Source organism: Sciurus vulgaris (genome assembly GCF_902686455.1).
Source record: "Sciurus vulgaris genome assembly, chromosome: 1".
NCBI classification, from domain to species: domain Eukaryota; kingdom Metazoa; phylum Chordata; class Mammalia; order Rodentia; family Sciuridae; genus Sciurus; species Sciurus vulgaris.
In genome coordinates this window covers 45,101,089-45,126,973 of record NC_136461.1, presented here as the reverse complement: position 1 = coordinate 45,126,973, position 25,885 = coordinate 45,101,089, and the positions used below count along the sequence as shown (strand labels likewise).

The following is a 25,885-nucleotide window of genomic DNA, read 5'->3' as shown; positions in this document are numbered from 1 at the left end:
AAATAGTAAATTCCAATGCTTTCCACTTCTACTCAACTTTATATTAGAGTTTCTAACCAGACTAATAAGGTAAGGAAATGAAGTAAAAGGCACACCAATTACACAGTAAAATGCCACGTGCCTTTAATTATATTTATGGTAATCTACATGATTACTATAAAAAGCCCTTAGGAATCTATGGAAGAACTACAAAGCAAATTTATCAAGTTCACAGAATAAAAGATCAGTTACATAGAGTATATTTTCAAATGCTAGCAATGAATTTTTAGAAATTGAAATTATTAGAAGCAAATACATTTATAATTGCATTAACAGAATACAAAATACTTATGAATGAATTAAATCAAATATGGGTGAGATTGAGACAATAAAACTATAAAACAGTACTGAGAGAAATTGAAGAAGATGTACATAAATAGAGAATTATTCCAGGTTCATGGTAGGGAAAATATGATATTATTAAGATATCAATTTTCTCCAATTGATCTGTAGGTTTAGTTTAATTTCAGTCAATAAGCTTGCAGAATTTTTGTAGAGATTGACAAGCTGATTTTAAATTAAATATGGAAATGCAAAGGACTTAAACAACCAAAAATAAAGTTTTAAATGTAAGCAAAATTGGAAAACTTTACCCAACTTTATGGTTTAATGAGCTGTGTGGTTTGGTTTTGGGGTAAGGAAAGATATATATATCATTGGAATAGAGTACAGAGTCCTGAAATTGATATGATCAATTGACTTTTTATAAAGGTGTCAGGTAATTCAAGGGAGAAAAGAGTTTTTTCAACAAATGTTGCTGAAATAATTGGATACTCAAATTACTCAAATTACCCTTGAGCTTTTAATGACACTATACACAACGACCAATTTAAATGGATCAAAGTTCTAAAGGTAAAACCTAAAACTATAAAACTTCTAGAAGAAAATAAGAAAATCTTTATAAAACTGGAGTAGCATAAACCCATGAGACTTAGAGGGAAAAATTAATAAATATCACCTAAATTAAAATTTCTGTTCTATAAACTGTCAAATAAAAAGCCAAGCCCTAGATTGAGAGAAAGTTTCTGCAGAATATATGTTTAACAAAGGTCTTGAATCAAGAATAAAGAACTTATATAATTCAGTAAGGTTATTACCAATTAAATAAAAAAAAATGAGCAAAAGGTAAGAACTGACTTCTTAGAACAAGATGTACAATTGAGTAAAAGGCACATGAAAAGAGTGCCCAGCCTCCAAACAACTTTGAATATTAACCTTTGTGTAGTATTCCAAGATTTCTTCACAAATTGTCCCAAGATTTCTGGTTTATACCACACTACATTGCAAATGAGCCACAGAAAAAAAGGAAAGCTAACTTGATTTTTGTGCAACAATAAGATTACTTATTAAGGCATAAAGAAGTTTTTATGTCCCATGTGGTTGTGGAAACAGTCAAAAGCACTGTATCAGGGAAACATAAAATAAAAACCAATTAGATGTCATTACACTCTGATTAGAATGATTAAAAAAATTTGATAAGACCAAGTAAGGATATGGAACCCTGGACCAGTTGCAAGTTGCTGGTGGGAATGTAAAATGTGACACACACACATCACAAAACAGGTTGACAGCTTCTTATAAAGTTAAATGCATGGGGTTGGAGATGTGGTTCGGTGCTAGAGAGCTTGCTGATATGTGTGAAGCCCTGGGTTAGAGGCTCAGCACCACATATAAATAAATAAATAAATAAATAAATAAATAAATAAATAAATAAAATAAAAGATCCATTGACAACTAAAAATATATTTAAAAAACATACATCCGGGCAATCCTCCTCTGGATACTTACTGAAAAGAAATCATATGTCCACACAAAGACATGTATACAAATGTTCATAATGTCTTTATCATAATATCCCAAACCCAAAAGCCACTCAAATATTCACCTATAGGTGAATAGACAAATAGTGGAATTATTAATAAAAATCAACTATTGAAATATTCAACAACATGGATGAAACAGACTGCGCAAAAGGAGAGCACAGATAAATATCATTCCATTCATCGTGACAGAGGGAACACCAGTGGTTGGATGTCTTGTGATGTAAGGCAGGCGCGAAGTGGGACAGACTTGGAAGAGATATAAGGAAGCTTCCACTGTGGTAATGGTTACATGAGAGTATACATTTGTTAAAAGCCACAAACTGTATTGTTCAAGTGAGTGTATTTCCTTGTGTGTAGGTTATACCTTCATAAAACTGATTTTTTGACGGTCCCAATCTAGAAGTCTTGCATGGTGAACAGGTGATGTTGTAGTTTGAATCTGAGGTGTCCCCCAAAAGCTTCTGTGTTAATTAATGTGGGAGTGTTCAGAGGCGAAAAGCTCAGCTTATGAGAGTTGTAACCCCTTCGGTTCATCCTGGTTGGAATGGACTGACGGGTGTCCACTGTAGGCAGGTCGGTTGAGGTGAGAGGAGGAAGACCACTGGTGATGTGCCTGGAAGGGTGCCCCTTCCCTGTGGCCATCTTCCCCACCTCTCTGTTTCCTGCCTGTCATGAGCTGAGCCGTGCTCCTGCATGGGGCCCTTCCACCCTGATGTTCTGCCCTACCTTGAGCATTGGAGCAATGGAGTCTGTCGACCAAGGGCTTGCCCTCTGAAACTGTGAGCCAAAATAAACTTCTCCTCTTCTAAGTCATTCTTGACAAGAATTTTGGTCACAATGATGACAGTCTGATCAACACTGGTGACAGGGAAGATACTCAGAATTGAGTATTCCTCCTCCACTCTAAGCTCATGTCCCTCTACTTTCAGAACTTGGATGTTCCTGGGTGAGGGCAAAAGGATCCCAAAAAGATGTGCACAACCCCTGCCAGCGCAAGGCTCACTGAGATGTTCAGTATGTATTAACAAATTCCAAGTGATGCTAAGAGGCTGAACTTTAGCTCTGATTGTACCATTTGCCAAGGTCTCTTGGTTTTAACTTTGTCTGCTGAAAGTTCCAAAGTTCGCCCTCTGAGAGAGCAGTTGTAACTTTGAGAGCCTTCATGAATATCAATCTTCAGAAGCACATCATACCTGGGGAAGAAAACGATCTCAGATTAAAACATTGTGTGTTTCTGGGACTTTGTCCACATAATCAGCTACTAGGATGATGAAAAAATTCATTTCTCAGGTCCAATAATTTTACTCAATGGCCCAAAACCCTCCTGTGTTTTTCTGGTGTGTTTGACATTGAGGTCAACCTTCACGATGTGGGGTCATTCTGTCCAAACTCATCTCTTAGCACTTCTCTCACCAGATTTTAAGTTTATGGTTTTCCACATTGAGTGCTTTGTCATCTCTGCTTCTACTTCCTGCATAATGACTTCTTTCCATGTTAATCTGGCTAAGCCACACTAAGTCACATGAGAATTCCTTCCAGAAGCCTCCGCAACCTCCCTGTCCTTATTCTACCCCTTTCCCAGGTCTGTTCCATGCAAGACATGTCTGTGCTCCTAAATACCCTACGTAGGCCTTGATGGCCGCACCTACTGAACTATATGGAGGGATTTCCTTCCAATCCGTGCTCTTCATTTTGAGGGCTTTGACCACTCCTGTGTGTGCTTTCACACCCTGGGCATTGATGGGCACCTAGTGTACATTAGGAAGCAGGTGTCAAATAGCTGATGAAAGAAACTTGTCCCCAAACTCTTCCTCAGTACAGTGAAATATTCCTCTGCATCCTTTCCCACCTTCAATGCTTAGTCAGAGCCTCAGAGAAGGGATTTAATTGATATTGGCATCTTTGTTGAATAGGTGCTGAACAGAGGCTGCCTTTGATACTTCTTCATATTTTTAAGTCAAAAGACTTTGATTCTAGTTTTGGTTCTTTGAACCTTGTGAACTAAGCACTTTCAGCCTGACTCTCCATCTCTAAATAATGGGTATGAAAAAACTCACCACGGGATTATTTTGAAAGTTCCATGGTCTAGCATCTAATCAATAATGGTCATATTTGAAATTATTAAGCAGGTCTTTCCCAAAAGGTGGTGTCACAGTTACCCGGAGGTGTTCAAGTCTGGAGGACCTGACGATGTTGTTTTAGAAAGCTTTTATGGGGCAAATAGTCAGTTTGGGGGTCTATGTTCAATAATCTTGGGAAACTAGAATGGGTTGTGGCACAGTGGGGGGGGTTATCATCTTCTTCTCCCCTTTTGCTTTCCTCCAGAGACTGCTCCCCACAGCTGGATCAAGTAATGGGGCCAAATTAATTTGTTAGCTTCACCCTGTTGACATCTGTCTCTGTCAGTACAAGTCCCGGGCAGGGTTGGTGCACATCAGCGTAAGAGTTAACCTTCTCTCTGCGAGGCCCAGAGAATACAGCCTGGACCCGGAAGGGGATTGGGAGGGAGGGAAAAACCATTCCATGGTGTCATCTAGAAATATTTTGGGTGCACTCAATGGCAAAACTTGGGCAAGAACTTCTTCTGGATTTTATGACAGATGTCAACCCCTTTGCCTTGCAAATAGCACACAAATAAACAAAACCCCAAAGCTTTGGTTCCTTTCTCATTTAAAGTGGGAAAAAAAAAGTATCAAAGGTAAGAGGGAATCTACTATAATAATTACCCTGTTATAATGCATATTCTATGGTTTGGCTATGGTTCAGGGTGTCCCCCAGTGGCTCACTCACTAGAAGGTGGATCCAATGTGATTATGTTGACAGGTGGTAGAACCTTTAAGGGGTGAGACCTAGTGAGAGCTATTCGGTCATGGAGTGAAGCTCTAAGAAGAGATTAATGTAGTTCTTACAGGATTCCAGTTAGTTCCTGCAAGAGTGAATTATAAAAAAAGCAATCTTCCCTAGGCGTGGTGGTGCATGCCTGTATCCCAGCTCAGGAGGCTGAGGCAGGAGGATTCAAGCCAGCCTCAGCAACTTAGAGAGACTGTAAGCAATCTAGTGAGATCCTCTTTCCAAAAAAAAAAAAAAAAAAAAAAAAAAAAGAGAAGAAAAAAAAAAAAAAAACAGTTGGGAATGTGACTCAGTGGTTAAGTGCCCCTGGGTTCAATCCCTGGTACAAAAAACATACAAACAAACAAGCAAACAAACAAGAAAGTTTCATCCCCGAATCTCTGTGACTTCCTGTCTGACCACTTGATATTGTTCACAAATAAACTCTTACCATTGTTATGCCTTCTATCCTGAGGCCCCTCATGAATGGCCAAATGGAAAGGGCCACTTGATCTTGAATTTTCATACTTCCAGACTGAGTCAAATAAACCTCTTTTTAAAATGAACTACCCAGTCTCAGGTATTTTGTTATAGTAACAGAAAATTGGCTAAGACAACATATAATCTTTTACTCTGTGAAAGTAATTATTCATTATCTCATTTAATCCATAGAGTAAGTCCGTGGAGTAGATTGGGTAGGTATCACTACCTTATTACACAGCTAAGGAAATAAATATTCAGGCCTGCAAAGGTTAAATAAACCTATCCAACGATACCAGCGAGGCAGTAGGGAGCATGTTACTTAGTCTCCTAATTGTGCATCTTCATTAAAAAAAATCAGGACTGTTTATATCCTTTATGCCTTTGCTCACATTTTCCTCACTCCTGAAACAACTTAAAGATAGGGAGAATTTTCTAAACAGCCATATCATCCAAGGAAGGAAAGAGGTAATGAGCTCCTCATTCTAGGGGAGGGTAAACACAGGGTTAACAGGTTGGCAGGGGTGGTGTAGATGAGATCCAACTATTGAATAGCAGATTGAACTTGACAGTCGTACACTCCCTTCCAAATCTGTTTCAATATCATAAACCTGAAATTATTAAAGCTGGCATGTAATCCTTAGACTTGAGAGGCAGGCTAAGACAGCAGAACAGGGAAGGTACAGACTTTGAACCAGAAAAGATGGTTCAATAAATTCTTGGGATCTGGTCTGGGGTTGTGGCTCAGTGGTGGAGTGCTTGCCTAGCATGTGTGAGGCACTGGGTTCGATCCTCAGTACTTCATAAAAATAAATAGATAAAATAAAGGTATTGTGTCCACCTACAACTGAAAAAAAAAAAAAAATAAGTCATGGAATCCCAAAGCATCAACTGTCAAATTCTCTTTCTCACCTCTCCATGCCAATCAGAGCAGCCTGGTGATTTGGAAAAGAGAAACCTCAAGGTCTGTTCTGACTCTGAGCATCTAGAAAAAAGGGGCATCTTCATGGCTTCTAGAGTGGACCAGGCCTGGAGTAGGTTTTAGGAAGGGCTTTCCCAGAGACCAGCTGGACTGAAGCGCCTTAGGACACTGAGGTCCCACAATGATTAGCATGAAGATTTAGCTAACTAATTTAACAGAGCTCTGGCTAAAACACATTGAGAGAAAGTATTCACTTCAAAACATAACCAGTAGCTGGGCACAGTGGTGAACACCTGTGATCCCAGTGACTTGGGAGGCTGAGGCAGAAAGATCTTGAGTTTAAAGCCAGCCTCAGCAACTTAGCAAGGCTCTGAGCAACATAGTGAAAGCCTGTCTCAAAATAAAATAGAATGACAAAGGCTGGGGATGTGGTTTGGTCATTAAGCATCGCTGGGTATCCTCCCCAATCCCTGTTATCCTCTCCCAAAAATAAAAATATAACCAGTGAAAAATATTATTGACAGATGAGCAACAGGCAAACCCAACTCCCGTTACTGCTTTTTGGAGCAGAGGTACAGTTGGGACATCAGAGATGCATAGCTTTGAGTTGAAATTCTGGTCTGTCCCTGCCTTGTGAGGGGACAGAGCAAGTCAGTCATCTTGTTTCACATTTCCATGATTATAATTGGAAATATCCATACCCACTTTTCAGGGAATAAAAAATAATACATGTAGATACATCCATGACACAAAGCAGATGTTCAATAAATTCCCCTTTCTTCCTTCCTTCTCAAATAATAGTAGAATACCCAATTACTGAAAAACAAAGTCTGAAGTAACATGAAGATCCACAAAATATTAAGAAAGAAATTCAGAAAATTATGGACAGATTTTCTTAGACTGAATATTGGAGTGAAGACCAAAGGCTGATATGTATCATTCATCATTGAGTGCAATTTGAAACAAAAATTAGGAATCTGTGGGTCATTCCTCTGTCTCCAGGGTCACCCTGCCCAAAGTCAGTCCAGTTGTTCGTCACAGCTCTGCCCCACATGAGGTTTTCTCCTGCACTAGGGGGCTCCTTCCCCACCCCACGCCCCCTGTCAACATGACTGATGAACTCAATATCCCCTCCTCTCTAACTGACAGCTCAGCAAGCTGACTCCAATCAGCAGGACCCCCTGGTCGCCTGACTCAGGCCTCCCCAATCAGAGGCAGAGGCAGAGGCAGAGGCTGCTGCGCACAGACGGTCGGGTCTGCAGGGGCTGGTAAGTGAGAAGTCCCCAGGTGCCTGTGCAGAGAGCTGCAGTGACGAGGCCGTCCTTCACCTGTCAGGCTTGGTGAGGGGTCAGCAGGCACAGCCTGTCTCTCCTTCACCCTCTGTGAGCTGTAAAACGTTTGCCCTTTCTTTCTTTCTTTCTTTTTTCTTGAGGTGCTGGGGATCCATCCAGAGCCTTGTTCCACGCTAGGCAAGCACTAGAAAGGATTTTTCTTCTAACCTGATGGCTTTGAAAGCACTCTAAGTCCACTGGTTTGTGACTCATCAATCCATGATAGAAAAAGCAAGCAGTTAATCAAGAAGCATTTAGGCCCCAAACCAGGAGAGTGGGAACCATTTCTTGGGACCATAATGGGACAAAGGGTCACTGGTTTATTGATTCGTCCCATGAAGATTTCCTCAGCCTGCTGCTCAGCCATGGAGATGAACGGAGGGAAGGATGTTTGCTGGTGGGCCTCACATGAAACGGAATCCTAAAATTCTGATTTAAGGACCATTCACATTAAATTACTAGTGAACATTTGGGCCGGTCTGGTGGACTGTTGTGTGCAATCCCCTGTCATTTTATAGATGAGAAAAGTGAGGCTCAGAAGGGCTCTGTGATTTGCCTATTTCAGATTGATAGCTGGAAAGTAATAGAAATGGGATTCAAACCTATCTGGCACCAAATTTCAGGATCTTAACCATTTTTGCTGCATTTCCTGTTTCTGTTCCTTTTTAGAGAGTTGTTGGTAGGCTAAAAAGAAGACAAAGCTGTTTATGGAAGCACTTGAAAAATGCAAAGTCCTCTGCTGTAGGTGACTAGAACCCTCTTTGAGGACTCTGGAGTTGCACTGGGTTAATTTTCAGTGGACAATGGAGCATTTGGTCGACTGACCTCTCCTCCAAGTTCAGGAGGCCTCTCAAGTTTCAGTCACCACGGCTGCCTGGGAGCACCGGGCTTCTGACTGTTTCCTTATGGGCTTCTCCTGGCCTGAGGTTCCTGAGTGTGGCCTGAACCTGGTGGTATTGTGCTGCCGCGTGGGGAGACGGGGTTGGCCGGACACTGCCCTGGGGTTTAAATCTAAATAACCACTGAAATGGGCTGCCTTGGACCTGCTGAAAATGTTTATTTCTTATTTCTGGTTGAAGTAAACTTCCTTTTCAAAGGTCCTTCCCTAAAAGACAAGGAAAGGAAGACTTTTCTTTGTTCAGAGAAATTACTCTCATGTTTCTTAGCTATTAGCTGTAGAACCTGAGCTTTTCAGAAGCGGAGGACAGGGGGATGGGACATTGAGAGCCATTATGGAGTAGCAGAAAACATACTGACCCGGGAGTCACATTCTGGACCAGAGTCCCCTGTACACAATGATTGACTCTCTGTATAACTTTTTGAGCATGTTTTTAATGTCTCCAATTCCACTTCTCCATCTATAAAACAGACCCAATAATTCTTTTTTCGTCTTGCAGAGTTATTGTGCAGATCGATTATAATAGGAACCTTATTTATCAATTCTTTCATTTATTCAGCAACTGCTAGAAACTTGAGACATGAGGATGAGCCACACAGCCACAGCCTGTGCTCACGAAGCTTACCATCCAGTGGCGTTGATGGACTTCGGTCAGTTTTAACAGAGGTACTTGCTTAAAGAAATGGTATGAGAAGAGTGATAAAGAAAGGAGACTAGGGAGCTGCTAGGGTCTGAGGCCACCAGTGTCAAGGAAGAGGAGACTCGAGGGAGGAGGACAGGGAGAAGGAAGTAGAGCAACACCCGTGAGGTCCCAAAGCAGTTTGGCACACACCAATGGAGAGAAGGTCAACATGGAGTGGCCACAGGCCCATATTTACGCCCAGTTTACACCCAGGATACTCATTAAGGCAGCCCTGTGCACTCTAAAGCATCTCTATGGGTGAGAAGTCTCACTGATGCCTCACTAATGTGGTGGAGGGTTAAAAAAAAAAAAGGATAATAATACTGGTTAACATTGATTAAGGACTTCTGTGTGTCTCCATTATGCCGTGAGCTTTGGAAGAGGCAGGTACTCCTGTCAGTCACATTTTATATAGGAAGAAACCAAACCTTGTAGAAACTAAGGAACTTGCCCAGGGCCAGGTTGATGGTCAGGGGCAGAGTGCTAACTTGAAGTTGGACCTTTTTCCAAAGACCCGGTACTTAACCATGCTGTGACTCCCTCCCCAGGGGAAAGCACTTTGTGATAAATGTATTCTGCTCGAAGGCTGCAGTTTTTCTGAACGGTTAGCTGACTTTGGCACATGCTCGCCGAATGAATCAAGGTGAATGGTGGCCTCGATGGCTGCATCTTCTTGCTCTACTCCGTGTTACAGGAGGACCGAGTGTTAGGGGGAGCAATGACACCGTACTAGTGAAATCCACTGAGGCACCAGGATTCAGGATTCAGGCCCTGGTCCTGCAGGCTGTGTCCTGAGCCAAGCCACTTCTCTTCCCAGAGCCCAGCCCTCTACTCTCCAACAAGAACAAACTTTGTCTTCCACCAGGCTGTGTCCAAGAACACGCCACATGTGGAAAGGTTCAGATGCGTAAACTGGAAAATATCATGGTGATAACAGCAGCCGAGCACACGGTAAATGTTTGTTAAGAACCTCTTTGTTCTTAAAGGATAAGTGATTTATAAGATTTGGTCATTTGCCTTACAAAATTACCCCATGAGGTAAATACTGTTATTCCCCTTTAATACATGCATAAATTGAGGCCCAGAGAATTAAGTAACTTATTCCAGTCCCAGAGCTGGTATTTGGGGCTGGGCTAGGGGACTCTAAGCCAAGGTTCTTAGACATTTTATTAGTTACTAAACGATATCCACTTCAAAAAGGACGAGGTGCACATAAATTGTTCTGGACCATCTCTCCTAAGAGCTTAAGAACCTAAGCTAGTTCAAGGACGTTTAGGAGACAAGGTGGAAGGTGGAGGGGTACTAGTCTGTGGGGGTCGGTGCAGGAAGAGAAAGGGATGTAAGTCAAGACTCATCCACAGGTCTTCCAGAAGGTTCTGAGATGGCCAGGCAGATCTGGAGAGGAATTCGTGTTGAGATCTGGACTTGTTAGGACACAAGGGATGGATCCTTGTTGCTCTAATGGCATAGTGAATGAGAACATGCCTGCCACTCTGAGGAGTTCTCAAGAGGACTGGATGAGTTTTGATTCAACACTGCCCTACATTTCCCTTATCATCCAGTGAACAAGCCCTGCACAAGCCAAGACTCAACTAAGGTGATAACTGTCATAGTTAAGGAATTCGTTACCTATTAACCACCATTACATATTCCTTATGCATGTTACTCCAATAAACCTTCAATTCAGATGTTAATGTTCCTGTTTTGCAAATGAGAAAACGGACCACTGAGAAATGACATCCCAGGCCCAACTCCCCAAAACTGGCCACAGGGTTCCAACCCAGGTTGCCTGACTGAAGGATCTGCGCTGTCAATCACCGGGCAAGGTCGTTTCCACTGACAGAACATCCATTCTTACTTCCATCTTCCTTTTTAAAGAAATTCAGTTGAAATGTATTAACCTCTAACAATAGAAAGGAGTTGGCAGAGGAGTTAAGCTTGGTGAACTCTAGACCACTTTTAATCCTACCTGGGTGAATATGAACAAATCAGTTTATCACTCTTGGGTTTCAGTTTCCACATCTATGCCCTGAGAATCCTAGCACAGGCTTCCATGCCCATTGAGTGTACTCAGGAACAGCAGAGAGAATGTGTTCTAAGCGGGTAGCATTCTGTCTGACATACAGTAAGCCCACAATAAAAAGGAGGGACTTATTAAATGAGAAAACTTAGGCTGAATACGTCTACTTTGATTATGGTAAGAACGCAAGTAGAGGACTTCAGAGAACCTCCAGTGCAGCCCTCTGAGAGCTTCCCACACCTGTGATCCTTGGAAGCAGGATTTCATCCAAAGTGTGTAATAATGATTGATTGAAACCAATGCCACAGGCCACAAAGATACACACAGTGGCAGTAGAGGAGTGTCCCCTCCCCTGCCCTCTAGCACTCCCTGACCAAGAGCTACAGCCCAATATGACCCAATGTTCTGAACAATGAATGTTGGAAGCTGTTGGCTTTCAGCCACAGGGAGTTCCATTTAACCAGATTTCAGTCTAATAAAGTCTCAGAGTGAGACCATGGTGTACAATGGTTTGTGGTCAATTTTTTAATATAATGTTTTGGGCAAAATTAAGTGGAAAAAGACTTTGACACAAAAGGAAAGCTTTAATTTGTTTATGTTCTCCCATGTCGCCAGGACTTTGTATGGGCTGTTCTCATGGCCCAAGCTATAGCGTCCTGTATGTAGATATTCCTGACACATCTGGTTAAGGACCAGGTCCTTTACCTTTAGTTCTCAACTCAGATACTGTTACATATTCCCTGAGTTTCTCATCTTCCTTCTGTTTTGATTGCTGTGCATTTTACAAATACTGTTAATTTCACAATTGTCTTCTTTTATTCCATCTGTCATCTGTCTGTCTATCTGTCTGTTTTGGCTGGAGGCCTCCTTTGCTCACTGCAGTATCCCTGGAACATGTAGCAATACTGGGAATTCTTAGTGCTTGAGAAATACTTTTGGATAAGTGACTGAATGCGTAGACTCTGGGAAGATATGGTAAAGTGAGGTATAGAAACAGCCTTGCACATAGTCGGGGTTCTCTTTCTCTCAGTTTTCTCCCCTTTCAGGCTGAGCTTTCAGAGGCATGCATGACGTCTTGCCCTCAAAGAGCATAGTAGGGGCTCAGCACATGCTGGCTGAATAAACAAATAAGCCCTGGACATTAAGTGCTTTATCTGTAGCATGAAACGGTTGGGTTAGATTCATAGTCACACACCTATGTTCCCTGAACCCCTACAACATGTGACAGGCACTGGACACTGAGTCATGGACAAGATCCCTGAGAAGCCTGCTGAGTGGTAGGATTGAGATGGGGTCTAGGATGCAAGGCATAAAGAGAGGCCTCCCATCTTGAGGCGCAGTGAGGCTGACAGGAAATGAATGAGATTGACAGCAGACCTGTCCTGTAGAATGGGGCAGATTCTGGACATGGTGCAGGTGCAGTTATAAAGTCTCAAGATCACCTCCTCCATGCCCAGCAGTCAGAAATAACTTCTCTTTCAAAATTCCAGCCTTCTGGAATTAGTCCCTTTTAGAATATCACTTCCTTTCTTGGGCGTGTATCGTCTAGGGTGCCCAGATATTTGGCCGAACATTATTCTGGATGTGCCCGTGTGGTAGTTTCTGGATGAGATCAGAACTTGTCATTTTGAATCAGTAGACTGTGTCAACCAGATTAGTCTTCCGAAGGTGGGTGGGCCTCAGCCGATCAGCTGAGGGAAGTCCTCCCTGACTGCGGAGCTAGGGTGTGAGTACTTCCTGTCTTCAGGCTCACACTGAAACATGGGCTCTTCTTGGGTCTCGAACTGCCTTTTAGACTGGAACATACACCATTGGCTCTCTCAGTTCTCAGGCCTTCTGACTTGAATGAGGACCCTTGTCTTTCTTGGGTGTCCAGCTTGATGACTTCAGATCTTGGGACTTCTCAGCCTCCCTCGTCACATGAGTCAATTGTTCATAATAAATATCTCTTCTTCTCCCTCTCTTTCTGTACACACACACACACAAACATATAGAAGCATTTAGTGTCTACTTTCCAGTGGTTATGTTTCTCTGGAGAATCCTAAACCAGGGTAAGGAGGCATCAACACTTTCCTGAGCCTGCATACGACAGGGCGAGGTGATTTATATCCCTCTTTCATGTCTCTGGACAGTCCTTTGAGGGTGGATATAATTTCTTGCTTACCTGTGGATACGCTGAAGCTCAGAGAGGTGAAGCAACATTGCCCACATCAGACAACCCGTGGGGGCAAAGTCAGGTCAAGCCCTCACTTCCTCTACCTCCATAATGGCCCAAAACTTTTCTTCACCATTCAACCACATTCTTGTCTGTATGTTTCCTTCCTCTTTGAGACAGTATGTTCTTTGTGGGCAGAAACCAAGTCTAATTGTTTTTGCTCCATTTGCCTACTTTTAATTCTTGTGTCTGGCACATGGAAGTGAGGACCAGGGAAAGGTAGGTGGTGTCTAAAAATTATTGCATGATTCACCTGGGTGGTGGACTTTGATGTAGGAAAGGACTTTAGAGACCACCTGACTCTCTCCACCCTCCCTCTACCTCTGTTTCTAGTCCTGTGCCCTTTACTCGACATGTTGTCGGCCATTATTATGTGGCCGTGCATCCCCCAGGAACTGCAGGGCACCCTGAAGCTTGAGCTGATGGCTGGGGAGCCCACCTCCTCAGGAAACACGTCCGCAAGCTCCTTTTGGCACCTTGGCTTTCCTGCACCTCCTGGCTCCTCCTGCACCTCCTGGGCCTGGCGCCAGATCTGCAGTTGGGCTGGAGCAGAGAGGAGAGAGTGTGAGCTGAAGAAGACAGTGAGACCCTGACAGGCTCCCTGGGCCCCTGGCGGTTGAACGATGGCTATAAATAGAAGGAATATGAAGCTGAATGTCTTTTTAATATGCACATGGAATTCATTTATTTAATGAAGAATTTTCCTGGAACAGAGAGCTTGCCGTCAGAGTTGAGCTATTTTTGAGTCGGATGTGAAGGAAAAACTCAAGAGAATTATTTGCTGTTTGGATTTATACATTTAAAATAGGTTGCAATAAAAAATAAAACTATAGGGGCAGTAATAAAAATCAGTGTTTGCCAAGGGCTGGAGGTAGGGGCGAGGCATTGGCCGGAAAGGGGCATGAAGGAATTTTCTGGAATGATGGCACCTTTGATATCGATGATGGTAGTATTTACACCACTGCCCGTGCTTGCCAAAATTTGGAGAATGGTTCCCCAAAACGAATGAATTTTGCCGTATGTAAACCATACCTCAACAACCCTGATGTACAAAGAAGCCACAGTGCGGCTTTTCGGGGAGAAAGGAAGGAGTGGGGAATGGCGCTTCAGTCGCCGCCTGCTCAGGTGGGTTCTCTGCGGCTGTGGTTCGTAGTTCTCGCTCCGTACTTGCAAAGCACAGTGAGTTGGTGGTTCTTCATCCACGCTTTACAGATGGTATGCCAGAGCTTAGGATCAGCTGCTGCCCATTTGTCCTTCTAACTGGGTTTCTAGATGCGACCTAGCTGCATTTATAAATTGAGGGTTTCATCTAATCCTTTCATTGAACTTGGAACCCCGAGGAGAGTGAATGCTGCCTGGCTGCAGGCGGAGGTCTCAGAACTCCATACCGACCTCCTCCGCCTCCCTGGACGTTCAGGGAGGTGGAGCCTAGAAGGGAAGTTTTGGGGATAGACACAGCTGAGTTTTTGCTCCTTCAATAAAATGCGGCTGGACAGCCCCACACCTTCTCTCCAAATGCTCCTCCATTCTGTGTTCTTTGGCTGTGTCAGGCTGCATCTGGGAAAAGGCCTTAATAAAGTGCTAATGGTCTTTAAAGGCTTCATTTAGTGCCCTTGGATCTCCCTTTTTATCAAGTGTATTTGCCTTTGGGAAGTCTCAGCACTCTTACCGAGGCGGGCTGTGCTCCATAGGACCTGCCATCTTTCCTGGATCCCTTTCCCATGGCTGATGCCATCAGTCCATCCTGATCCCCTGTGAACCCCGACTTGCCCTTGAACTCCTGCGTAACACCGTCCTCTGGGCAGGAAGCACTAACAGATCTGAGTCGGCACTCGGATCAGAAGCCCATTTGTCCTTCTAACTGGGTTGCTAAGGGCAACCTAGCTGCATTTATAAATTCAGGGTTCCATCTAATCCTTTCTACTCATTGAACCCGGAACCCCAAGGAGAGCGAATGTCTGGATCTGGAGGCAACATAGAAAGAACGTGGATTAGATCATTACAATCAGGTTTGGACATTGGCTTTGTGCCACTTCCTCTGGCAGACCCCAAATGCTCATTTTCTTTCACTGTGACTGGAGTAATAGTAACAGTAACAGTAACAGTTATCCAAAAGGGACGATGTACAGCTTAAATCAAATGATAGAACACACAGGAAACAGGAGCTCAACATATCCTCAACCCTGTGCTGTGAACTCTTATTGCAAAATCTTATTCAACCCTATAAAAAAGTTGGGCATAATAAACTTTAACATCTATGTTATATAGACAATAATTAATTTGTTCAGATCACGCAATAAAAGGCAAGGCAGAACTTGAACTCGGGTCTGACTCCAGGCTTCCATTGTAGATCACAGCGGCAATGCCCTTTTTTCTAGGTGTGGGACAAACGGTGCTGGGGATGGTGTGTCCTTTACTATAGGACTGAGAGGACTGGCAAGTCCCAGGCCAGCGTCTCGCTCCCATATGAGCCTGAGGCAGGCACTGAAGATGCAAGTGCAGTATGGCAGAGTGACCTGGGTGTGGCTGGCAGGCACCAGCACTAGCGGGCATCTGTGTGGAGGAGGGGCCTTATATTCAGAAATGGTTTTGTGGGGGCCTTGCTAGTATATGTGCTGGTTTTGTACAAATTAGAAAAAAGTGGTTCCTCTGGGCTGATGAATTACAAAATGTTGCTCCCTCTGGGAGGACACAGTTCAGAAGAATCAAGGCTGAAATTGTTTGGATGAAAAAAAAAAATGGGGCCCTTTCCTCTTGGGAAGAAATTAACAAGCACTCAGCAAGCACTCAGTTCCTTGGCTGGTGCAGTACACTACCTGTACAGCAGTATGGAGTGACCTTGGATCTTGAGAGGAGGGAAGGCTATAAATCTTGAGGAATCTGAGAACAGGTAAATGGTGAATGTCTAGATAAGTAATTTTTGTCAGGCGGTTAAAACCACTGGTCTGAGCCAGAATTTGAATCCAGCTCTGAATGATTCCAAAGTTAGTGGGACTGATCATAAGAATCATTTGATAAAAACACAGATTACCAGGACTTTCCCCACAATAATCAAACTCAGCAAGTCTAGGGTGGGTATTCTAATGATCAGAAAGATTGAGGACATCTTACTCTATGCCGTGCTATCATACTGTAGTGTAACTGACTCCATTAGTGGCCAGGATTACCATCTGGTCTCCTGGACTATGGGTCTCTTTCATGTCTGATTCAATTCCACATCCATGGCACGTGAAGCCATGTCTGGCACAGAACATGAAAACAGAGCCATCAACAAAGAGCTGATCCATCCACTGAATGACTTCACAGTCAATCTAAGAATTCTGACTTCATTCTGGCTTGCTTAGTATGCTGCTATCCTGTCTGCCAAGGAATCTGGAACCACAAGTGTTCTTCCCTGAAGCCACTTCTTCCCATCCCCTAGCCACCCTCTTTCCTCCACCTACCCGCAGCAGGACAGGGCCTGCGTTCCGGAAGATGCCTTCCGACTTGAATCTAGAGCTCGGTGTGTTTCCTGGTAGCCACACTTACATCAGATCCGGGCTCCGCTCCTAACTCCTGGTTTGTGATTATACATTGCTGGGCCTCATTCCCCCATTATAAAATGGAACAGTTTTACAGTATGATTTCTGAAGTCTCTTCCCACGTGGACGCGCTAGAATCCTCTGGCTGGCATCTAGAATTTCTGGGGAGTTTTGTGAGATGTGGAGGCCTTGGTGAAGGCCTTCTCACTGGCCTCCCGTGGCCTGTTGGTGGCAGCTTGGGTGATGAGCAGCTGCAGTCTGGGATCTTCCTGAGGTCGGCCTCGCTGGTGGGTCTGCTTCAGCTTCTGGTCACCTTCCAGCAGGCTCTGGGCACCCCCTGGACAACTCAGTAAATCCTGGATGGGAAGCCAGCTGGATGAGGGATGCGTGGGGAGCCCTGGAAAACACAGCAGTTCAAAGGCAGAGCGCCGGACCTGGAGGCTTCCCAATGCACTCACCCTCCCAGGCTTTGAATTCAAGCTCCATAGGAAAAACACAAGTGTCTGGTTCCAGGGGAAAGGCTTCTAGTAATAATAATGAAAAGGGGCTTTGAAGGCTTCTTGGAAATCGCCTTCTATAAAATAGTGTTTTGAGCATTTGAATGCAGTCAAGCAGAAACACGGACCGAAATTCTCCCTTTTCATACTCATTCTTTTAAGTATTTTATTTTGAAATATGAAAATAATGAGTGCACATGGTTAAAGAATGCAAACAGTCCAGGAAAGAGAAAATAAAAAGTATGCCTCCCTTCCCCCTGCCCTCTTATCCCCATCCCCTGCAGGACCGATTCAATTTGGGGTGTGGGTGTGTGCGTGCGACTACTATGTGAATTTAAAAAAATTTAAATCTTTTTCTTATGGTAACATATAAATAACATATAATTTACCATTTTAACCATATTTAAATGGTGCGGGGGCATGGAGTACATAGACTTGGCTGTGCCGCCACGGCCACCAACCCTCTCTAGAACATCTCCATCTTCCCACATTAAACAGTGGCTCCCTTTCCTGCCACCCCACCAGCCCTGAGAAGCACCCTTCTAATTTATGTCTCTGTGAATCTGACTGTTCTAAGTACCGCATGCAAATGGAATGGTAGAATATTTGCACTTTGGGGGCAGGCTCCTTTCCCTTAGGAAAACAATTACTTTTTGACTTTAGTTCAAGAAGTTACTACCATAACGCTAATTTATATGCTTATGGGGTATGACTTAATCTCTTGAGCTGAAGTAGTATTTATTGGGTCCACGAAATGAAAGATTTTGCATAACTGCTCCACTCCCAGGGTCCCTTTCCATCTCCACCTCTCCTGCTCCTTATTATCTGCAGATCTTCAGGTGGGTGATCTTCCCTCCTGAACTTCAGACTGACTGCTTGGAATCTCCCCTTGGGAGGAAGTCACTAGACGTCACAGACCTCAAGGTTGCCCACTAAAGTCATGGCCCCTGGTTCCACTGGCCTCCGTCTTCTCCACACTCCTCCCCACTCAGGAAAGGTTGCCTTCATCTTTGTTCAAGTCCCAAACCTTTTGATCATCCTCTAGCCCCTTCCGTACCTCACGCGACTCACATCTGGGCTGATGGATGCTCCCGTTGGTTTTACTTTAGAACATATCTAGACTCATGCCATGTCCTGGTAACTCACGGCGCTCCAAGCCACCATCACCTCTCACGGGGGTTATTGAAACACCCCAACTTGTCTTCTTCCATCTTCCCTGACCAGGGAGGAGGGGAGTGAAAATAGTAACCTGAGTTATCCTTTTAAAATAAAAGCCCTCTGTCAGAATCAGTCAATGGCTTTCCACCCACTTCAGAATAAAAGCCCAACCAGGAGGCTCCACACCAGTGCTTTTCAAATGTTAACAGAGATAGGATCCGTTGGGGAGGCACACTGAAGTGCAGATTCTGATCCCAGAGACTGCTGCTGCTGGGTAGAGGACCACACTTTGATTACAGGTGCACCCAACCTTCCCTCCAGACTCACATTCCCACCTTGCCTGGGTACTTTGCTCCCCTCCGTCCTTGCTCCATCCTCACTGTCCCTGCTCCAGTCTCACCGTCCCTTTCTCCAGCGAAGTGTTCTCATCTCCGAGTGTGCACTTTCGGCTCTCTCTGCCTGGGACGCTCTTCCCCCATGTCCCTCCCCTTCTTCACTGCCTTGAATCAGCCTCCTCTCATTTTCCTATTTTGAAGTTGCAACGCTTCTCTCTATGGTTCTCCCTAGTTTCTGTCCTTGTTTTATAGGAAAGGTGTTCAAATGACTGCCTGCAGGCCATGTTCAAGTTGGGCCCACTGCCTGTTTTTGTAAATAAAGTTTTATTGGAACAAAGCCATGTGAGTGTGTGTCTTATTTATGGCTGCATTCCTGCTGTGGTGGCATAGTGGAAGGTTCAGACGAGGTCTCTGACCCACGACACCTAAAGTAGTTACTCTCTACCTGCTTTTTGTAGGAAGAGTTTGCTGCTCCCCACGTCACACTTTGACACTGTCTAGCTTGCTGGGTGAGGCGCTCCTTCATTTGTAGTCTGTTGTGCTGCACTAGAGTGCAGACTGTGTTGGAAGGAGAAATGGTCTGTTTTGTTCATGGCTATATTCCGAATACCAAGAGGATGCCAAGCATAGACTCACTTAGTGAATATCTGTTCAGTGAATGGTTGATGGTAGTTAAGACTCCATATGTTTAAATTTTTATTTTGTCAGCTGTTTAGACAGTGTTCACAGCCATGGAAGAGGACACTACTGGACCATGCTTCCTGTCCTCATTCCTGCCTTCATTCCTGGTCTCTGATGCCCAACATCACTGTCACATTGCCAGCGTTGACACCAATGATATTCTGCACTCTAATTATTACTAAATCTTAATAGGTTTGTCTATAGATAGACTCTAAAAGTGCCAACCCAGCCCCCCCCCCCCAAATTTGCTCATATTTTATTCGGTAAATATTTACTATAGAATCTAGTATATTGATTGACAGGGGGAAGAAAATGGTAATTCTAAGTCATGGGGCATGAAGGGAAATCTTCCTCTATTGGAAGGAATAGATTCTCTTTTCTATCAAATGCTTAAAATAATACATATCTGTGCTATGATTTTTGTATACTATTTCTATTTTTTCCCCTCTTTATTTTTAATATACAGAAGTTATAAGTATATTCTTCTCATATTTAAGATTGTTTTGCTTCTCAATCCTCTAATTTTTGCTGGATGTACCCTACTGGGTCACTCTCTCTCATACCTTGCTTTTGGATGACTTCCCTTGTCCCTTGCATCATAGAGATTTTCCTTAGCTTCCATTTTTATTTTTCTAGACTATATCCTCAAGTAACTTTTCAGAAAAGGAATAAGGGAAGCAACTATAGTTTCCTATTGTTGCTATGACATATTACCACAAACTTAGTGGCTGAACACAACACAAATGTACGACCTTACAGTTCTGTAGGCTAGGTGTTCTCATGGGTTTCCCTAGACTAAAACCGAGATATTAGCAGTGCTGAGTCCCTTGGTCAAACTCTCTCCTTGTCTTTTCCAGCTTCTGACAGTTGCTCATATCCTTTGGGTTCTGAATCCCTTCCTCCACCTTCAAATCCATTATCATTACCTCTCTGACCACTTTTCTGTAGGAACATTTTCCTCTTAAAGTGCTCTGTTGAAAAAAAAAGTATTAATTTTTAAAGTTGACAAATAAAAATTGTATATATTTGTGGTACACAACATGATGTTTTGAAACATGTACACACTGTGCAGTGGCTAACTAAATCAATCTAATTACTCTCTGCATTAACATTTCCCATTAATGATCCATGTTAAGATCCTTAATTTGATCTTATCTACAAAGCCTCCTTATGTGAAAGGTACCATATTTACAGATTTCTGGAATTAGGATAGGGACTGGGGAGGGGAAATCATTTTTTGGCTTATCAGATAATATATTCAAGTTCTAGAATTTTTCTTTTTTAAAGTATTCTGATATTTTATTATAGTAAATGGCTTCATTGGAAGTTAATATTTTGCCATGATTTTTATTGCTTTACTAATAAACACCAATGTAGCAAGTAAGAGTACAAACTTGAAAAAAAAAGATGAAATTTCTTTAATTAGCCTTACCCTGCTTATAGAATTTTAGGTTCAAAAGCACATTCCCTCATAAGTTTGAGGACACCTCATCTGGCTTCAGTGGTTGCTGACATGAGATCTGAGTGTGGTCTGATTTTCTCCTTTGTGGGTATTCTGGCTGCCATAGCCCTTGACAGCTTTTAGGAAGGTCTTCTTGAAATGCCACTAGATGACAACTGGTGCTCAGCTTTTGCTTTGTTTTGTTTCCATTTGTCATATGTCCCACTAAAGTCACTCTTCCAACCTATACAATCGTATTCCTATGTAGGTCAAGAAATATTTCTTTTTCCTGCTTTTTTCTTTAATAATATCTGTACTGCTTTGACTAACTTTCTAACTTTTCACCTATCCTTTCCATGTCTGAAACTCCCATTAGAGGAATTTTGACCCTTCTAAATCTATTCTCCATTTATTTTAACTTCTAATTTTCTCATATTTTCTTCCTCTTCACCTTTTTCTCCATGTTCCATGAGATTTCATTGACTTCATCTTCCAGGTCACCAATTTGGTCTTAAACCATGACCAATCTAATATTTAGCCCTCATTGACTTTTAAAAAATAATGACAAACATAGTTTACATTTCTAAGAACCCTTGACAGCCTATTTCTCATGGCAAAAATAACTTCTCAAATTTCCCAGAGGTTACTGATTTAATTTAATTTGAAATTCTCTTCCATTGCTTGCTTATTTCTGATTTTTTTTATCTCTTTGTTATTAATCTTAATTGTTTTTTGTATTTTTCTTTTTCTTTCTCCTCAATTTTCCTCAAATGTTGACTAAATTAGAAAACTTTTATTTGTGACTCTCTTGTGTGATAGGGATTTGGCAAGGGTTCTGGTAATCCAGCACGTTGAGTTTCCCAGCAGGACTTTTCTCCATATGGGAGAGGTAGAGAGCTCTGTGTGAAGAAGCAGGTTTTACTGAGTGGTAGGCTTGTCTTCACTGTGTGGCGGGTGCAGACCAATTTGCTTGAGCTCCTACAATGTCCAAAGTGTCGGACCCAAGGTTTAAGAATCATAATACATTTCCATTGTGGATGGAAGTATCTTTTTTCTTTTTCTGCAGGTCATGGTTGGCTTATGGATTTACCTGCCTCTGTCACCAGTCCCCACCTATTAACAACTAGCTGAAGGTTCTTTTGCTCAATTTAGATAGAAATCATGCAAAGGCCAAGTACAGCTTATCTATTGTTAAATGCTCTAAATCTTTGAGTGCAAGCACCTCTGAGCTCTGAACACCAGCCACTCTAAGTGAGTAGTATTAGCAGCTTTCTTGGTGACTTTCAGTACCTCTCAGAAGCTGTCTTAACAGCTCCCAGCAGCTCTCAGTTTTATCAGCTCTTACTACTAGTGCTAGGCATCCCTTACTGTTAACAGCTTTTCTTCCTTTCTTTCTTTCTTTCTTTCTTTCTTTCTTTCTTTCTTTCTTTCTTTCTTTCTTTCTTTCTTTCTTTCTTTCTTTCTTTCTTTCTTTCTTTCTTTCTTTCTTTCTTTCTTTCTTTCTTTCTTTCTTTCTTTCTTTCTTTCTTTCTTTCTTTCTTTCTTTCCTAGGGATTGAACTCAGGGGCACTTAAAGACTTAGCCACATCCTACATCCCCAACCCTTTTTTGTATTTTATTTCAAGACAGCATCTCACTGAGTTGCTTAGGGCCTTGCTAAGTTGCTGAGACTGGCTTTGAACTTGCAATCCAAGGGTGCAGCACAAGGGAAGCAGTACAAGGGATGGAACTTTCCTGGACTGGCTCCCCAAGGGTAAGAAGAGTGATGCTCACACAAATAAAAGGGGGAAACTTGTACAGGTGCAGTCACCTACCAGCTAATTGAAGAATTTCTGCACTATCATGAGAGTCTGCTATATGTTTTCTGGGTCTGCCTGCCCTTGGATATCATGGGTGGGGGAGGTGCACATACAGACCAAAACAGAGACTTCTCTAGAGTTGTGGGGACATCTGGAGTTGTGTTGGGGGGTGGGGAGCGTAGAATGAAGTGCTGTCTTTGGGGCACCCAGGACAGCTGCAGTTGCAGTGGGGAGTTGTGGGGAGTGGCCTGTACCCTTTGCCGCCTCCCCAAGAACCTTGGGCCTTGGACTGGCATCTGGAATTGCAGGTGAAATGGCCACATTGCGGATCCCTGCCCCTGTTGGCAAGCTGGGTGCATCTTCTTTGTTGTAGCCCAGGATGGCAATAGCTGAAGCCAAGTGGCCAGGCATGGAATAGGGTTGGTGGTATTCTGCTGAGCAGCCATGGGTAATGAGGCCTGTTCCTGCTGTCCTCAGGCAGCTGCAGCTATGGGAGAAGAAAAACCACCTAAGAAAAAGAAGAAAAAAGCAGAAACACAGAAAACAGAATAAAAAAACCTTGTAGGAAGCATTGGGTCTTCCTGTTTTGTCTCACCCCTGGAGTACTGCCCTGCCCCAGGCTGGTGGCCGACTCTAGCCTTCCCTGGCTCCCCTCCACAGGCCTTCCTAGGGCTCCATCAAGCAACACCACTCACATGCTCATTGCCGTCTGCTATCTGTGCCTCGCACTAAGTTCTTGTGCCCTAGTTCATGCCTCAGGGACCCTATTTGCTTTCTACCCTTTAGAAATGTGTCTAAGTCACTGATGTGGGGAAACCACCCTCTTTTTTTTTTATCAGACTAATAAGGTTTTATGTATTTTATTTTGTAAAACTTTATTGTCTGTTCAGTGGGATCTCATCTGGGTTTTATGTCCAATCTGCCATTTTGAAATACAAATCTGAAATTATAAATGTCTAAACACAATTCAAATTGAAGAGAAGTACTTTGCATCTCTTCTGTCTAATATTGGCATCTCTTTTCCTTAGAGTAGTTGTGTCTTGTGCCTCCCTTTTCCGTGCTATGTTACATTGTTTTTTGTATGGACTGCACCTCTTGGTTGTAAGGTCTTGGAGTGTACAAGGTGCATGCTCCCCATCAGATTTCCAGCACTACACACAAGTCAGTGGTCAGTATCTCCAGACTGTGACTACGTGCATACCTACTCTATGAACATGAGGATCCGAGGAAATAGGATGTAGATACCATACCAGGAATTCAAAGTATAGTGGTGGAAACAGACACACAAGTAGGTATTTCTAAGAGAGTGTTAATACAGAGGGTACAAAGTATGAAACCATATCCAGGGAGCAGATAATTATGCCAGCGGCTGGGCAGAGAGGTCAGGAGTGAGGTAGAGATTATGTTGGTCTTGAAGATGCACAGGGGCTCTCAGGGAGTGACAGGTATATTTGAGCCTTCCAGAAACAAAACAGAGAGTCAAAGTTAATTTTATCTGGGGTGTAAAATATAATGGGGGCTGTGACAGGGGAGAGTCCTAAGAGATAGGCAGAGGCCAGAACACGCTAGAAGGCCAACAGCCTAAGAAGCATTTCATATTTTACCCAGGAGTAATTTCTGAGAGTCAAATAGGCTGCTTCAGTCCTTCACGAAGCTGCAGATTCCAGCTTTCTTTTTCTGACAACCACACTACCCACTTCCTTCCCAGGAAATCGACGGGGGATAGGATGTTGGGATGTTCTGGAAAGATACATGAGATCAGCTTCTTGTCAAGTTTGGATTAATTTTTAAAAAATTGGATTTGCATCCAACTGAAATGGATGTCAACGACTTGGAATGCATCTTTGGATCTGAGTGATTTTGATATGAACCAAATGTGATTGTCTTGTAAAATTTTTATTTATGCAGAACCATCTTGATATTTCAACTAAGTCCCATGTTTAACTCTTAGGAGCCCTCCCACGAAGGGAATGCATTTCACCTGCTTTGTCTCTGTGAATTTCTACTTTATCATCCTGTTCCTAACCGTGACAACACAACAAAACAATGTTCAGGAAGTGAGAGGGAATAGTCTTACCATGAGCTGAGTACCTTCCGTGAGTCCGGTGCGTCCACTCCAGCTGTTGTGTAGATCTCACATTCACATGAGAGATGAGAATTGTTTCCATTGGATATGTGGAAATTGGATTTCCAAAGGAATCTCTAAGTTAGTAAGTGGAGGAGAGGGACTCACATCCAGATCCATGTAGTAAATGGAGCACCTATTGTATTCAGACATTATACCTGTTTATTCATTTACTCCTTCAAATGCAAAAGGCTTAGAGGCTAAATAAAATGAGACTTAGCAAGATTAAAGAATTCCAAGGTCATTCTCCAGGAAGAACCTGGATTTCTTTTTCCTTCTTTATTTGCAAACCAAAGATAAACGTTCTGTGCCTAAGGGTGTGGGCGATATTATACATTTCTAGGAAAAATTCCCCATAATGTTATTCTGAAAAAGAGACAGAAGCATTTTAGGTTCACAACCAAGAACCTCTGTTTGCCTGATGGTTATTCACAAATCCTTGAGGGAGTAAATGGTTCCAGGCCGGGTACTAGGATGCTCCACGTGACACACGTAATTCTAATATGCCAAAGCACCCTTTCAGTGGGTATCTTATTCCTGCTTCCCAGTTGAAGAAACTGAAATTCAGGAAGGGTATGTAAAGATTCTACTTAATCTTTGTTCAAGGTTCCTAGCACAGTCTGTCAGATCCAGAATCAGGTATTTTTGGGATAGTACCAACATTTTGAGAGTCATTATTTGGAGAAAAATGTGAAAAAGGAGAAGGGGATCTGAATGCACGCTCTGCCATTGATATTTCTCTTGGCCTGTGAGGTTTCCTTGGGTAGGTGGCGAATAGTTACTCTCTAATGAAATTTGCAGATGATTCTAAATCAGGCCATTGGTAAACATGAGCAACACAAAAAGCCATACAGATGAGCCCCAATGAGGGAGGTTAGAAGTGCAGACAGGAAATAGCATGATGAGACTGATTACCACCCGGAAACTGAATTAAGACATCTGGGCAGGCCAGTGCGGAATAGGCACTGGTAGGAGCACCTTCCATGGCTCTGAGCTCTGCAGTTGGAAGGACACCAGTGGTCACAGCGCCCAAGTTCTTCACTCAGAGATGTGGAAATGCAGATGGGGAAGGAAATTATCCGAGGCCAC

The 25,885-nt window shown here is 43.0% G+C and overlaps 1 long non-coding RNA gene across 1 annotated transcript; it reads right to left on the bottom strand.

Moving 5' to 3' along the window:
* Positions 1-11,615: 11,615 nt before the first annotated feature.
* LOC306654787 lies at positions 11,616-17,144 on the bottom strand. The gene is made up of 3 exons (XR_013762060.1): positions 16,683-17,144; positions 13,679-13,782; positions 11,616-12,990 (listed from the first exon to the last, which is right to left on the bottom strand). It is a non-coding gene; the product is annotated as an uncharacterized lncRNA (long non-coding RNA).
* Positions 17,145-25,885: the final 8,741 nt, after the last annotated feature.